The sequence below is a fragment of the Podarcis cretensis genome (genome assembly GCF_951804945.1).
Source record: "Podarcis cretensis genome assembly, chromosome: 2".
Lineage (NCBI taxonomy): Eukaryota > Metazoa > Chordata > Lepidosauria > Squamata > Lacertidae > Podarcis > Podarcis cretensis.
Window position 1 is genome coordinate 39,525,479 of NC_137171.1, and position 15,435 is coordinate 39,540,913.

Sequence of the window (15,435 nt, forward strand, 5' to 3'; positions counted from 1 at the left end):
TCCTGCTCACCTGGAATGTGGTGCTCCATTCCCCAATCAATAAAGCAGTGGTTGCACATGGCTACTAGTCGTGGTGTCTATATTTTCCTCCCCCATAGCAGGAACACTATGCCTCTCAATGCCAGTTGTTGGGGAACACGAGTGGAAGCATTGACTTCTCATGGGCATCTGACTGGCAACTGTGAGAACACAACTGGACTAAATAGGTCTTGGGTTTGATCCAGCAGGGCTCTAATAATAATAATAATAATAATAATAATAATAATAATTTATTTATACCCTGCCCATCTGGCTAAGTCTCCCCAGCCACTCTAATCGAGTGTTAAAAACAATACAGCATTAAATATTAAAAACTTCCCTAAACAGGGCTGCCTTCAGGTGTCTTTTAAAGATAAGATAGCTGCTTATTTCCTTCACATCTGCTGGGAGGGCGTTCCACAGGGCGGGCACCACTACCGAGAAGGCCCTCTGTCTGGTTCCCTGTAACCTCACTTCTTGCAATGAGGGAATTGCCAGAAAACCCTCGGCACTGGATCTCAGTGTCTGGGCTGAACTATGGGGGTGGAGACGCTCCTTCAGGTATACAGGACCGAGGCCTTTTAGGGCTTTAAAGGTCAGCACCAACACTTTGAATTGTGCTCGGAAACGTATCCTATGGTAAAGGAAGAATGGCTTTTCTTCTCCTTCTTGCTGCAGAATGCATGGCCCTAGCTTTGCACCGCAACAGAGAAAAGTTATGGTAATTTCTGTGCACCTATTGCACATGGAGAGAGGGAAAAGGACATCTACCAGGAAGTACATGTTCACTGGAAATTAGCTTCAACCATTCTACAGGAATGTGGCAATCCTGGCTAGTCTGCGGCAGCCCTTTTATGATGGGAAGACAATTGATTTTGTGCAATTCAGTACAGAGGTTTCAGCAAAGCACAACAAAGAGGTGAAAGGGTTTTTAAAGTGCCTCCGTATATGGAAGAGTTAAAGGACCTGCAATTCTGTATGTGCTTAGCCTTGAGAGGAGAAGACTGAGGCAAATTTGACATGATAACCGTCTTAATATATGTATAAAGTTTTGAGAGTTTAGGGTTATTGTTTTTTTAGAAAGCAGATGAGATTGCTTTTATTGCCAGAGATTTTAGGACCAATTGCCATAGATTGTTAGGTCAACAAGAAGCAGGAAAGTTGATAGGGAAAATGCCTCAAAGGAAGGACTGATAAAAAATGGTTTTCCTGGCAATGGTTGTAGAATGAAGAGTTTTAAAATGATTCAGAATTAGCAGCTGGGTGATTGTTGCAGCGGCAAGATGCTATGCTTTAGACAAAAGGCTTTGGATGAGAGGGTCTTTGTGAGTCCGTGTACATTGTATAATGGCTAACTTGGGAGTAGTGAACTCAGTGGGGCTTACTTCTGAGTAGACTGTATGGGATTCCACTGTTAAGCTGCAATCCTAAACATACTTGCTTACTTGGGAGTAAGACCCACTGAACTCAGTTGGACTCATTTCCAGCTAAACATGCATAGGGCTTGGCTGCAATTCCATTGTCTTTTTATTATTATTATTATTATTAGACACCTGCATCTCGAGAGAAGAACCTTTCAGCTACAAATATGTTCTGCGATGAAGGTACAGAGTAGAAAGGAGCACTTGAGCCTAGCATTTCTTGCCCCCTCCTCCCTGAGAACATAGGTCTGACAATCCAAGTCTCAGTCCATCTTGAACTGTAATCCCTCCTGTCTACTGTGTTCCTGATCTGGAGTAGTCATTTGTTGAAACGAAAAGCACCACATCACCAAAATGGCATTGTCATATTTCAGTCTAATGGAAGAAATTAGCCTCTGAAAAGCTATTGATTGCACAGCTTGAAAGCACAAGGCCTCTAATCTTGGTTAAGCTAGCAAACGTTTGATCTTCATAAAATAAAAAGAGAAATCTTTCTAAAAATACAGCCAAATCTGGGATGATATAGACCCTGAGGATTTGGCAGGGAGAGAACTGGCCTGGAAGCCTTTACAGATGCACTAATTATCCATAAAAGGTTACATACAAGTACAGATTACATTTAATTGCCTGTTTCATTGTGGAAACTTGCCATTGCTGGGGAAACTGTTGGGTGAGATTTTCACACATGCTATGCATAGTGCCTTTGAGCTGCACTCCTACTGCTGAGGCGCATGTGTGAAAAGACCTGAGGTGGGCAGCTGGGTAGGAATGGGAGACAGAAGCCTTTTTATGACCTGGATTCATATTTCACCTGGAAAAGAACTTGGAACCAAATGCTCACCTGTGAATCGAAGCTGAGCATTACGAGCCACCAGTTTTCATTCTGAGCCTTTAATTTATAAACTCTGGCGGTATCTCCATGGCCTCACCCACATGAACCAACCTGCACCCTGCGTTCTCCACCTGAGGCCCTGTTCAGTGTGCCCCCTCCGAGGGAGGTGCGGAGGGTGGTGACACGAGTTGTGGGCCTTCTTGAGTTGAGAGCCAGTGTGGTGTAGTGGTTAAGAGCAGTAGTCTCGTAATCTGGTGAGCCGGGTTCGTGTCTCCGCTCCTCCACATGCAGCTGCTGGGTGACCTTGGGCTAGTCACACTTCTCTGAAGTCTCTCAGCCTCACTCACCTCACAGAGTGTTTGTTGTTGGGGAGGAAGGGAAAGGAGATTGTGAGCCGCTTTGAGACTCCTTCAGGTAGTGATAAAGCGGGGTATCAAATCCAAACTCTTCTACTTTTTCTTCTTCTTCTTCTCAGTGGTGGCTCCCCGTTTGTGGAATGCTCTCTCCAGGGAGGCACACCTGGTGCCAGTACAGTTTTTAGGCACAGGAAAAAATGTTCTATTTCACCCAGGCCTTTCAATCTTAATTTTCTGCTTATCTTTTAGTGGAGCTGGCAGACCCCTTAAGTGTCTTGATTTAACCCGAACATCCCGAATCAACAGAAGCTGCTGCGGCTTCTGATCCCAATCCTGAATGCCCCGATTTTGCTCCTTGTGCTGGCCACGCCTGAGTGAGGGACCAAAAGACGGGTGTTATTGTGATACTGCGCTGCAGCGTGAGTCAGTTGGCTCACACTAGAGTGTAGAACCAAAAAACGGAAGAAAAACTTATCTTGACCCTGTGCGCCACCGCTCCTCTTCCTCCTTCTGCCATGGCAGTTCCAGAAGTTTGTCTGAGGTACCGGAGGAGGAGGAGGAGGAGGCAGGTCCGATCTGCATGGCATTTTCCGGTGCAGCACAATCTGGGCGGGGGGAAGAGAGCCTTGGGCTCCAGGGAGGAAAAGATGGGATGGAAATGGGATCAATCAGTCAATCGATCATTGTCATTTTATTCAGTGTCCCCAACCCCTTGTGAAACTAACATGGTAATGGAAAAGACTTATTATCGTTATTCATTTCATTTCTATAACGCTTTCTATTTTTAAGAAACACCCCCCTCAAAACGATATGTACTTGCACTAGAGCTGTGAGCATAATGTTGCCTTTTAAATAAAACTGCAAAGCACTGATGAAATTGCTATTCCTTTCTTCTGACCTTGTTAGTTTCACTAGAGATTGTTATGGTGGTGGGGCCTGCAAGGCAGGTAATGCCAAAAAAAGACCTAAAGGTTGGTATACGCTGTCACTAGCATCACTAGTCATGATGCGATTTCATCAGAGTCTTGTTGTAGGACAGAAGAAGAAGAGGAGGAGGAGGAGGAGTTTGGAGAACAGACTAGCTTCTAGGGTAAGCAAATGTGTTGTCTCTCACACTAGCTGGAATGGTAATCATAAATGACATTTAAAAGAGGAAAAGCATACAGTATCTGAATGCCTGTTAACTGAAGCAGGAGAATATCTGTGGGTGACCACTTAAAGCAACATGAAATGAAGATGTGATTTCAGTCTCCCAGTCTCTAAGTTTTCATCTCCTGAAAAAAAGCAAAGCAGTTGCCGTTTATGATTTGACTTTTTTAGGTTTTGCCCCATTGCGGTTTTTGCTCCTCAACATTTCCTTATTATTTGACTGTGATTCTTACATGTTTATGTCATCTGGTAATTCAGTACACAATGACACAAAGATGCTGTCAAAGTTGATTGTATTGATCTCATCCCTTGGAGACTGAAGGCTTTTATTTATTTTTATTCTGAAAGTCACACTGTTCTCAAAGGGAAGAGCTCGCCCTCATCATTTCTCATCTTAAAGGTTGCCTCTGTGCTTTTGTTCATGCATGACAGGATCTGTTCCTCCTTTGAGTGTCAAAATTTATGTAGCTTGAAGGAAACTGACTTTGTGCTTTTCACCCACTGTCTGCTATGCATTTTCTGCTTCATAATCTCACCATAATTACGAATTTCAGCTGCAGACCACAGGTTTTGATGGACTGCCTTGCCAGCAGGTCTTCCACAGTGTAAGGAAAGTGCCATTCAATATATTCTTAAAGGATAGTCACTCGTCGTCATGAATCCCCCCAGAGAAACAGAGAATCTTTATTATTCTGAGGAACTAACTAGTCCTCATAGAAATCAGGTCATTTCCCATTTCAGCTTATTCTCTGCATTAGAACTTACTGCTGGCACTTTCATTAAGAATATCTAATGCACAATTTCTTTCCTGCATTAGGGATTGGGAACTCTGTGGCTCTCTCCAGGTCTTGTTGAGCCTCGGCAAATATGGCCAATGAGTGAGAATTATGGACATGGCTAACTTCTTCACGTGGCACGTATTTAAACTACGGTACCCTATACTACAGGAGGCAGTGATGGCCGCCAATCTAGATGGCTTTAAAAGAAGATTAGACAAATTCATGGAGGTGAGGGCTGTCAATGTCTACTAGCCATGATGGCTGTGCTCTGCCTCCGTGGTTGGAGGCAGCAATACTATTGAATATCAGTTGCTGGAAACCACAGGAGGGGAGAATGCTCTTGTGAGTCAAGGACCCGGAACCTGCGTAGGGGTAAATAAGACACAAGGACACATGTATTTTAGGTTAATGGGCCAAAGAAGGCCACAACTTTATTGGTTACAGCATGTGAGTGGTATTGGCTTAGGCATTGGATCAAACAACCTATATATGACCCCACCCCGTGCAGCCGGGGGGGGGGCATTTGAAGGTTAACAACCAGTGGGAGGAGCTTGTTGATGCAAATACAACTGGAAGCTTCCCCTGATGTCACCGGGGGGTCGTGCCATGGCCCTAGCCAGCAGCAGGGCATCGGACAGGATCCATGACCACCGGATTCCTTTAACGGAATACCCAACAAGGGGAGGCGTAGGTGATGGCCACACCAACACATGACACATATTCCAATACCTAACCACCAATGCCCGAAAAGTTGTGATGATTTGCTAAGAGGTAGGCGAAAAACCAAGAGGCTGGTGCCAATTTGCCAAATGGGTAAAAATTCCTACCAGGCCCCCTGGTCAACCAGGGCAACCATCCAAAGTCCATAGCTTGCGGTTTTCAGGACTAAGGGGCCATTAGCCCGATCCAGCAGGCTTTTCTTATGTTCTTGACTTGGATTGGTTAAATTAGTGGGTCTACTGTAAGTAAAACAGTTGGATACAGCCCCATGTTTCTTACTTCCCAGATATTTCCTAGGAATATGTACCATCCACATACAGATTTGTGCAAACAGAAAATTAAGCTGATCACAGGAGGAGAAACCAAGTTAATTTAATTCATCATATGCACATGTATCTACTATGCTCCATTGACTCCAGTGACATAATTTGGAAGCTTTTTAGCTATTTCCATATTTGTTGGGCATTAGTGAAGCATTCACAAAAGAATGTTTGTTGTTGCCAACTGCATCTCTTGATTTCATTTTCCCAAGCTTCTTGTGCCCTGCAGCCAAAAGAACACAAAATCCTGCCCTTTCCATCCTTGCAGGGGAAAAATCTTGCCAGGAGAATCAACATGAGCGTAGAAATTGGTGTGAAAAATATGATGGGAACATGGAGATCTGAAGTGGGTGAAACACCCACCTGCCATTGAGTTTTTTGGGAGCAGACTGTGCTTCTGACCAAGTTATGCTCTAGCCAGGTTGGGGCAACTTCTCAGAGAGATTTTTTTTAAAAAATCATTTGAATTTTTCTAAACTTAACCTTATGGCAATTTTATTTGCATGTTTTGCTATGTTTGGCTTCACTTTTTGTTTCCCTATGCATCTGTGGGGCAGAATTAGCCATTAGACGTGGATGAAGCTGCTCATGTATCTTTGTTGTCTGCACAGCAATGTCTGCTGAAGTATTCTGACATAGTGTAATATCCTGCACTGGAACAAGAACCAAGGGATATGGCGTTATTGCTTCTGAGTTATTGCTCCCCCCTGTGAAGGATTTCTCACATAGTTATCTCTTCTAAGTAGGAAAACATCTGTACATCCCATGTACACCATTGTATGTAGATGAATACACATGCAGAGGGAAACCATGACTGGTCACAGCTTCCAAACATTGGTGTCCACCACATGTACATACAGGGCCCAAGACATTTTGGCACCTGAGGCAAACCACAAAATGGTGTTCCCCTCCCACCAGTGAAGAAGGGGTGAATGAAGGTCTACATTAGAAACAACTGAGGGCAGGGAATAAAGATCTACATTGGGATCTGTTGCCCCTGTGGGTTCTGCCACCTGAAGTGGTTGCCTCAACTTGCCTCATGGGTGGACTGGCCCTGTGTATGCAAGATGAAGTAAGATTTGCTTCTGATCACAAGGCGTGATGATGTACATTTGTCACACACCAGGTATTATTTAAAAATAAGTGACAATGATAAAGGACATTGTCATTTTAGTGAAATGTGCATACAATTTATCTGCATAAATGTGTCTTCATCCTATGAAAGTAGTACAGGAACAGTAATCTTATATTTTGGAATGCTGTGCTTAGTTGCCTGGTACATTTGAGTTATCTTGTTTGAGAAAGGCTATTACAGTCACATCCAATTACGTGTTTAAAACACATGGCTTTCCCCAAATGATCATGGAAGCTGTAGTTTGCTAAAGGTGTGGAGAATTGTAGCTCTGTGGAGGTAACCTACAATTCCCACAATTCTTGGATGGAAGCATTGTGCTTAACATGTATGGTGTGAAGTAGAGAAGATCGTGAAGCAAAGAAGATCCTGAGGCAGAGATAGCATGAATGGAAATTGGTTAAATGTAATGCTGGTGAATGTTGCTGCGAATAATGGCTCCACTTATACACAGGTGTGAATTACTGATAGCCATTTATACTATTGGGCACAGGTGACAGCTGCTACATATGTTGTCCAGTTCTTATTCCAGGAAAAATGAATTAGCCTCTCATGTTTCTAGTGCAAGGGACTCCATTTCATGCAGTTCAGAAAATGTGGAAGCTTTGCCCTTGTTGTATAGGTTAAATGCTGTAAATAAATGGGAAAGGCTCGAGGTTGAACATGTCAATAGAAATGATTGTTCTGAACTAGAACAGAAATTTTAAATTTGGAATGAATTTGAAACTGATTTTTGTGTCCACAAAAATACAAGCACCTCCTCCAAAGCCACTCACCCCACTCCACATCTCCTGCATGAAACCTCAAACGTTTCCACCTTACCAACCACAAATTATCAATGCTTCATGACCGTTCACAGTGAAGTTTGACATTTGGGAATTGTCAGTCAGTCAACATTTCAGTGCCCATGATGATGTTATTCCAGGAGTATTTTGAACTTTTCAGCAGTTATCTGTGCTTGCCAAGATACATTTCCCCATGGTAGCTAGTTTGGCTCACTAAGGGGTGTGTGTATGTGTGAATCAATTTTCACACATACCGGTACATAGCGCATGATTTCAGTGTCCCCAGTTCCTCAGCATCGGCAGAAACTGAAGCCTTGGTTAATGTTTAACAGGCTGTGTAGCCAAATTAGTGAGCTACAAATCAAACTATCGACCTTTTCAGTGACCTTTAAGCGCACCTTAGGCCAAGGCACTGCTTGTTCTGTTTCCCTTCTATATAACACTTATGGATATTTATAAACTGCTTTGGTGATACAATAAATTCTACATATCCTTCACTAGCTGGTAAAACCAGTGTCAGATGAAAGACCATAGATGCCTTTCTACAGTTACATTTTTTAGCAGGTGGTTGAGGGTACAGGGGAAGTATTCTTGTTGTTGTTGTTTAGTCGTTTAGTCGTGTCCGACTCTTCGTGACCCCATGGACCAGAGCACGCCAGGCACTCCTGTCTTTCACTGCCTCCCGCAGTTTGGTCAGACTCATGTTTGTAGCTTCGAGAACACTGTCCAACCATCTCGTCCTCTGTCGCCCCCTTCTCCTTGTGCCCTCAGTCTTTCCCAACATCAGGATCTTTACCAGGGAGCCTTCTCTTCTCATGAGGTGGCCAAAGTATTGGAGCCTCAGCTTCATGATCTGTCCTTCCAGTGAGCACTCAGGGCTGATTTCCTTAAGAATGGATAGGTTTGATCTTCTTGCAGTCCATGGGACTCTCAAGAGTCTCCTCCAGCACTATAATTCAAAAGCATCAATTCTTCAGCGATCAGCCATATTTATGGTCCAGCTCTCATTTCCGTACATCACTACTGGGAAGTATTCTAACTCCCCATAAAACTTGGAGGTCTGTGATTTTTCCTCTTCACTAACTATGCTTGCATTGTTTCGTGTCCAGAAAGTTAAATGGGCTTACTCTAACGAGGTGAAGTACAATCCACAAACCTAAAAGGCTTCTTGAGGGTATCCCAGTGCTAGTACAGACTCCCCAGACTGATTGCTTATTTATGTAGCTCAGGCCAAAGTTATACACACAATGTATATCATAAAGGCCAGTTCTAGCTTTTAAGAGGGTCCTTGGGCAATGTGCCTTGAGGGAAGACACCTCCAGCATTTTTGCGCCATGGCAGGTTGGATGGCTAAGTCTAGACACTGTTTTAGTTTCCCAGAATGCTCCAGAGTGATGCTGCATTGGAGGAGGGGTGCTGTAAGAAATTCATATTGTGGCCAGACCTGGTTGCCCAGGACTGCCCAGACTTCTGGACCAGCAATTCCTGCCACCCCCAAAGGTGGTGGGCCCTGCCAGGGTGCTGCTGCCCTGGCAGTAGCCCAAGGATGCCAGGTGTTAATGCTGGCCCCATGAAGCACAGTTTGTGTCAGTTGTCCATTGACCACATGCTGATGTGCAAGTGATCTTCAGGGCTCAAATGTTGAGATGAAAGAATTGCTTGTCTTTATGAGATCTGGGCATTGAGCTATTGTCACTTGATTACATTGATGCATACATGCTGTTACATAGCCTTACAATTAAACTGCTTCTCTGCTTCCCTCCAGCTGTGGCACAGTGAGGGACAGGAATGAAAGTGTACACAGAACCTAAAATTCTGTTTTAGCGCTCTAAGGAATTTGGATCAAGTTGAGTATGAGAGGCATGTTTGGACCCATGTCCTTGATGAACCAGAGAAACTGATATAACATGAAGAAAAGGAAGAGAAAATCCACTGCAGACATGGTAATATCCAAATTCAGGGAGCAAAACATGGTCAAACTTGAGTGCCTATATTAGGCTGAAAACACAGAGAGGTGAAGAACTGGAGCCCTGATCTCTGGTGATTTACAGTTTGCACAAATGATTGAAGAAGTAGAGTGTCTATATTTACTCTATTGCCTCTTCCCCTCACCCCCTTTTCTTTCCTTTATATTCTTTTATTGCATTTAAAATAAACAAAGATGAAGCTGTTCCCATGGGAAGCAGTCAGCTCTGTTAAAACAGGGGAGAAATGTAATACATTGTGGAGTGCCAGGTGGTACAATTCTGTTGTGAGCCTAGCAACACATGAAAGCTCTAGTTTCAAGAGCCTTGGGAGTAGAGCAAGAGTCTACTTAGAAATTTTTGTATAAATGAAAAGGCCCACCCCCCACACTTGACCTTTTCTATATCTTTTGTGAAGTGTGTCTAAAGTTTTTGACAGTGACAACATTTTGTTGCCGCAAAGCCCAAATGGCACTATCCCTTCCCTTTGGTTAGTGCTATAAAAAGTATTGCTGCACCAGTCCAACACAAATTCCTGAGCATCCTTCATGGTGCCACAAGAAACAGATTGCTACATAGCAAGCCTGCCCTGCTTTTTGAGAGTCCAAATTTCTAGGTAAAGGTAAAGGGACCCCTGACCATTAGGGAACCGGCATACAGCTTCCGGGTCATGTGGCCAGCATGACTAAGCTGCTTCTGTGTTATGTACTGAGTTGAATAGGATCCAAACTGCAGCAGTCTGATTGGTCCTAGAACAATAGGATCCAAAAGGCAGCAGTCTGATTGGTCCTAGAACAATAGGATTCAGAATGCAGCAGTCTGATTGGTCCTAGAACAATGCAGCAGTATGATTGGTTGGCAGGAACTACCCAATCATGCTCCAGATAGAAGTGAATCCACAACCTGATTGGCTTACAGCAGAATTCCGGAATTAGCCAATCATGTGCAGCCCATTGTGTAAATAATGTATATAAAGCAGATACCTTGAGGGGACTTTCATTCATTCCTCCTCACCACTATGAGCTGAATAAAGAGCATGAAATCACTTTGCGACTCTGAGTATATTTCATTCTGGCAAACCAGAGCAGTGCACAGAAATGCTGTTTACTCTCCTGCCGGAGCGGTACCTATTTATCTACTTGCACTTCGTGCTTTCAAACTGCTAGGTTGGCAGGAGCAGGGACAGAGCCCACCATATTGCTTATCTCTCTATATCTGTTGACCAGTGCAAAGAGTAATACAGCACTGGTGAGGCCAGCCTTTCCTCTGCAGGAGCAATGCTGATTTGTCCTCAGGAAGCCTTGCTCTTCTATATGATTCATGTTCTATGTTGGCAGCGACAGACTACCACCAGCACATGACTCTGGTGCTTGAAAGCTTGCACTGGCTGCCTATATGTTACTGGGACAAGTTCAAGTTTTGTGTATTAATTTACAAGTCCATTAACAAATTGTGTCCTGAATACTTTAAGGCTGAATCTTTTCATCCCTGCCGAGTCACTGAGATCTACAGAGGAAGTCTCGGTTAGTGATCCCCCATGGCTCAGGTGCATGAGGAGCCAAGAGTACAGTATTGTGGCACCCCAGGTAAGGAGCATCTTCAGCCCTTTCATTTGCTCTGTAATTAAATATCTGATTTTTTTTTAAAGCCTGGATTTGCAGCTCATTTCATGACTTTAATGAAACATTTGTGCAGATAATTTATCCTTAATAATTTATGATTTATCTTGTATAAGAAGATACATGTGCATGCATGGATCTGATCATAGTCACTCATAAGCAAACCATTTGCTCTTTTTTTAATATTTTTATTAAGTTTTGCATAACTATATTTCACAGACATACAACAGACAAAAGTAAATGAAATAAACATAAAAAGAAAAGAAAAAAAAGAAAAGAAAAAGAACATAAAATACGTACAACATAAACAACACAACTTTAATAACACAACATTAATTTTACAACAACATTGATCGACTTCCCTTTATCTCGATTTCGGATAATGTTATCTTAATTATCTTTCTGCTGTATCTATTCCAAAATAAAATTTATAACGTAGTAAGCGTTATCTCATGCCTACTGTGATTTTTTTTTTAAAATACATCTATATTTCTGATTAACATTTTGATTTTCCCCTTGTCTCTATTTCCATATATATTCTAAATTTATCCCATTCATTACTAAATTTTGTACTTTTTTGATTTCTTATTTTCTGAGTCAATTTTGCCAATTCTAAGTAATCCATTAATTTAAATTGCCACTCCTTTAATGTTGGGGTTTTTGCTGTTTTCCAGTACTGTGCTATGAGGGTTCTAGCGGCCGCTGTTGCGTATTGAAGAAGGGTTCTATCTTCTTCTTTAATATCTTTGCCAATTATCCCCAGCAGGAAGGTTTCAGGATTTTTAACAAACGTATATTTGAGAATTTTTAAAAATTCATTATAGATAGATTCCCAGAATTTTTTGAGAATCTCGCACGTCCACCACATGTGAATAAATTCGCCCTCTTTACTCTTACATTTCCAACACAGTTTGTCGCCTGTTCTATAAATTTTATGCAATTTTATCGGCGTTATGTACCATCTGTACATCATCTTGTACATATTTTCCTTAAGTGTCGTGCATGCTGAAAAGTTCATATCTTTACACCATAAAGCCTTCCATTTATCAAACTCTATATTATACCCTAGATCTACCGCCCACCTCACCATCACCTCCTTTACTTCCTCATCCTTGGTGTCCCACTCAAGCAACTGGTTATACATTTTTGATAATAATTTTGTTTTACTTTCTATTATTTCAATCTGGAATCTAGATTTTTTCTCATTTATTCCAATCTTTTTGTCTTCCGTCCACATTGAATTTATTTGATGATATTGAATCCAACCAGTCAACTTATTTTTTATTTCTTCGTATGGTCTAATCCTCCACCCGGATTCTGTTTTGGTTAGTAAGTCCTCATACGTCCATCGTTCCCCCTCAATGTTTAATTTTTTAATTGTTAAAATATCAATTGGTGATAGCCACCAGGGTGTCTTCTGCTCCAGCAATTTTTTATTCCTTTCCCAGACTTCCAATAGTGGCCCTCTGAAAATATGGTTAGAAAAACCTTTATGAACCCTTCCCTTATCTTGCCATAGATAAGCGTGCCAACCGAATCTTAAGTTAAACCCCTCTAGATCTAACATCTCTCTATTTTTAATGACGATCCAGTCTTTTACCCAACAAAGACATGCGGCCTCATAATATAACCTCAGATTTGGGACCGCAAGACCCCCCCTATCTCTTTGGTCTGTAAGCAATTTAAATTTAATTCTGGGTCTTTTTCCCTGCCAAATAAATTTGGAAAGTAGTCTCTGCCATTCTTTAAATATTGCAATTCCCCTAATTATTGGAATGTTCTGGAATAAGAAGAGTAATTTGGGTAATAAACTCATTTTAATTGCCGCCATTCTGCCCAACCACGAGAGGTGTAATCTGTTCCATATATCCAAGTCCTTCATTATCTCTTTCCATGTTTTCTTATAATTATTTTCCATCAAATTTATATTTTTCATAGTTATCCAAATTCCAAGATATTTTACTTTTTTGGTTATTTTAATTCCAGTTTGTCTTTCAAGTTCATTTATGATGTCTTCTTTCATATTTTTAGTCATTATTTTGGTTTTTTCTTTGTTCAATTTAAATCCCGATAGTTTTCCAAATTCTTCTAGTAATTTTATAACTTTGCCGATGCTCTCCTTTGGTTCTTCCAATGACAACATAAGGTCATCTGCATATGTTTTCAATTTATGTTCATTCGCGCCGATTTTTATACCACGGATCTCTGGGGTTTTCCTTATCTTATTTGTAATTGTCTCTAAGACTATGATAAACAGCAGCGGTGATAGAGGGCACCCCTGTCGAGTACCTTTTGCTATTTCAAACTGTTCTGTCAGGTTGTTATTTATAATTAATCTGGCTCTTTGTTGTGTGTATATTGCTCTAACTCCTTCTAGGAATGTGCCCTCTATCCCTGTTTTTTCCAGACATTTTATTAGAAAACCCCAGGAGACATTATCGAAAGCCTTCTCGGCGTTGACGAACATTAAAGCAGCAGGGATTTTGTTATGACATTCTAGATATTCAATAATGTCTATTGTGTGTCTGATGTTGTCTTTTATTTGTCCTCAGGAGCAGGCACCAGGTGAATCGACTTTGGCTCCGGAGGTGGTTGAGGACTCAGTGCCTACAGGTGAGTCTCCCCCTGTGTCCAGTAACCCTTCAGCCTCTCCTGAACTGCAGAGGCTCAGGGCAGAGAGGCAAAGGGAACTGGTTTCTCCCAGGAGGAGTGCTCGCCTTAAGGCCAGGAGAGGTGGGTCTCCTGGGGGCCGGGGCCGCCCCTGGCTTCAGAGAAGATAAAGGCCAGTCAGCCTGGTCCCAGGTTGTGGGAGCAACGTCGTTGATGAGCTGTTTCGGCCAGCATCCAGTCCTGTTCCCCCAGAGTTCCTGTCCTTGCCCGGCTTCTCGCTGTGGACCCCACTTTGCCCGAGGAGGACTGTCTGCCAACCCTCAACTCAGGTCCTGGACCTCGCCCCACGGTAACCTCCCCCCTGGACCAGCACAGTGCCACTGTATTCTGCTCTGGTCAGACCTCACCTGGAGTACTGTGTCCAGTTCTGGGCACCACAGTTCAAGAAGGACACTGACAAACTGGAACGTGTCCAGAGGAGGGCAACCAAAATGGTCAAAGGCCTGGAAACAATGCCTTATGAGGAACGGCTAAGGGAGCTGGGCATGTTTAGCCTGGAGAAGAGGAGGTTAAGGGGTGATATGATAGCCATGTTCAAATATATAAAAGGATGTCACATAGAGGAGGGAGAAAGGTTGTTTTCTGCTGCTCCAGAGAAGCGGACACGGAGCAATGGATCCAAACTACAAGAAAGAAGATTCCACCTAAACATTAGGAAGAACTTCCTGACAGTAAGAGCTGTTCGACAGTGGAATTTGCTGCCAAGGAGTGTGGTGGAGTCTCCTTCTTTGGAGGTCTTTAAGCAGAGGCTCGACAACCATATGTCAGGAGTGCTCTGATGGTGTTTCCTGCTTGGCAGGGGGTTGGACTCGATGGCCCTTGTGGTCTCTTCCAACTCTATGATTCTATGAAACCTCATTGAACTTCGTAAACATGGATGCTGTGGTGAGGAGTAAACATGTCTAAGACTGCATTGCCAGTCCCTTAGTCACTGTGCTCCACCGGCTTCGAAAAATAAACATGTTAATGCAACGCTGGTGTCTGTACAACCAGCTTTACTAGTGAAGATGAGCTGTCTGTCCTATTTTTTTTTCATCCGTCAAGTGAGTAGGTGGTCCATAGCTGGCACCCTCTCAGCTCACTGACCTCACAAGCACTGTGTGATTCCTAAATCTAGACCTGACCACAGCCTCCATCATGTCTCAAGGCTGTTTCTGTCCTCATATTGCCTCTGTCCCCACTTTGCAAACAGGCACAGAGTTTGCAAGCCTGAACTTTCTATGTGATGAAAGCAGAGTGGATGTGTGAGGGCAGTTTTCAGTCTGTAGCCCAAATAGTGTCTCCCTCCTGTTAGGGCCAAGGAATGTAACTTTTTTTCCCAGCTGGAGGGCCACATGACCAGAATAATGAATGTAAATATTATCTTGGCATAGTGGGCTACAGGGCCGGATTTAGGTTTGATGAAGCCCTAAGCTACTGAAGGTAATGGGGCCCTTTATATGTCCAGCTGTCCTTTGTCAACAACAAATTGTCACTGTTTTTTGTGTTGAATATATGCTATATGGTAATTTATGGACCTAGGTAAAGGTAAAGGGACCCCTGACCTTTCGGTCCAGTCATGACCGACTCTGGGGTTGTGGCGCTCATCTCGCATTATTGGCCGAGGGAGCTGGCATACAGCTTCCAGGTCATGTGGCCAGCATGACTAAGCCGCTTCTGGCAAACCAGAG

At 42.8% G+C, this 15,435-nt stretch overlaps 1 long non-coding RNA gene across 1 annotated transcript in view; it reads right to left on the minus strand.

Annotated features, from left to right (window-relative positions):
* Positions 1-319: 319 nt before the first annotated feature.
* Positions 320-15,435, minus strand: part of LOC307210429 — a 963,897-nt gene continuing 948,781 nt past the window's right edge. Inside the window, exon 3 of the long non-coding RNA XR_013835991.1 lies at positions 320-472. This is a non-coding gene — a long non-coding RNA (uncharacterized lncRNA). The remainder of the gene's footprint in view (positions 473-15,435) is intronic.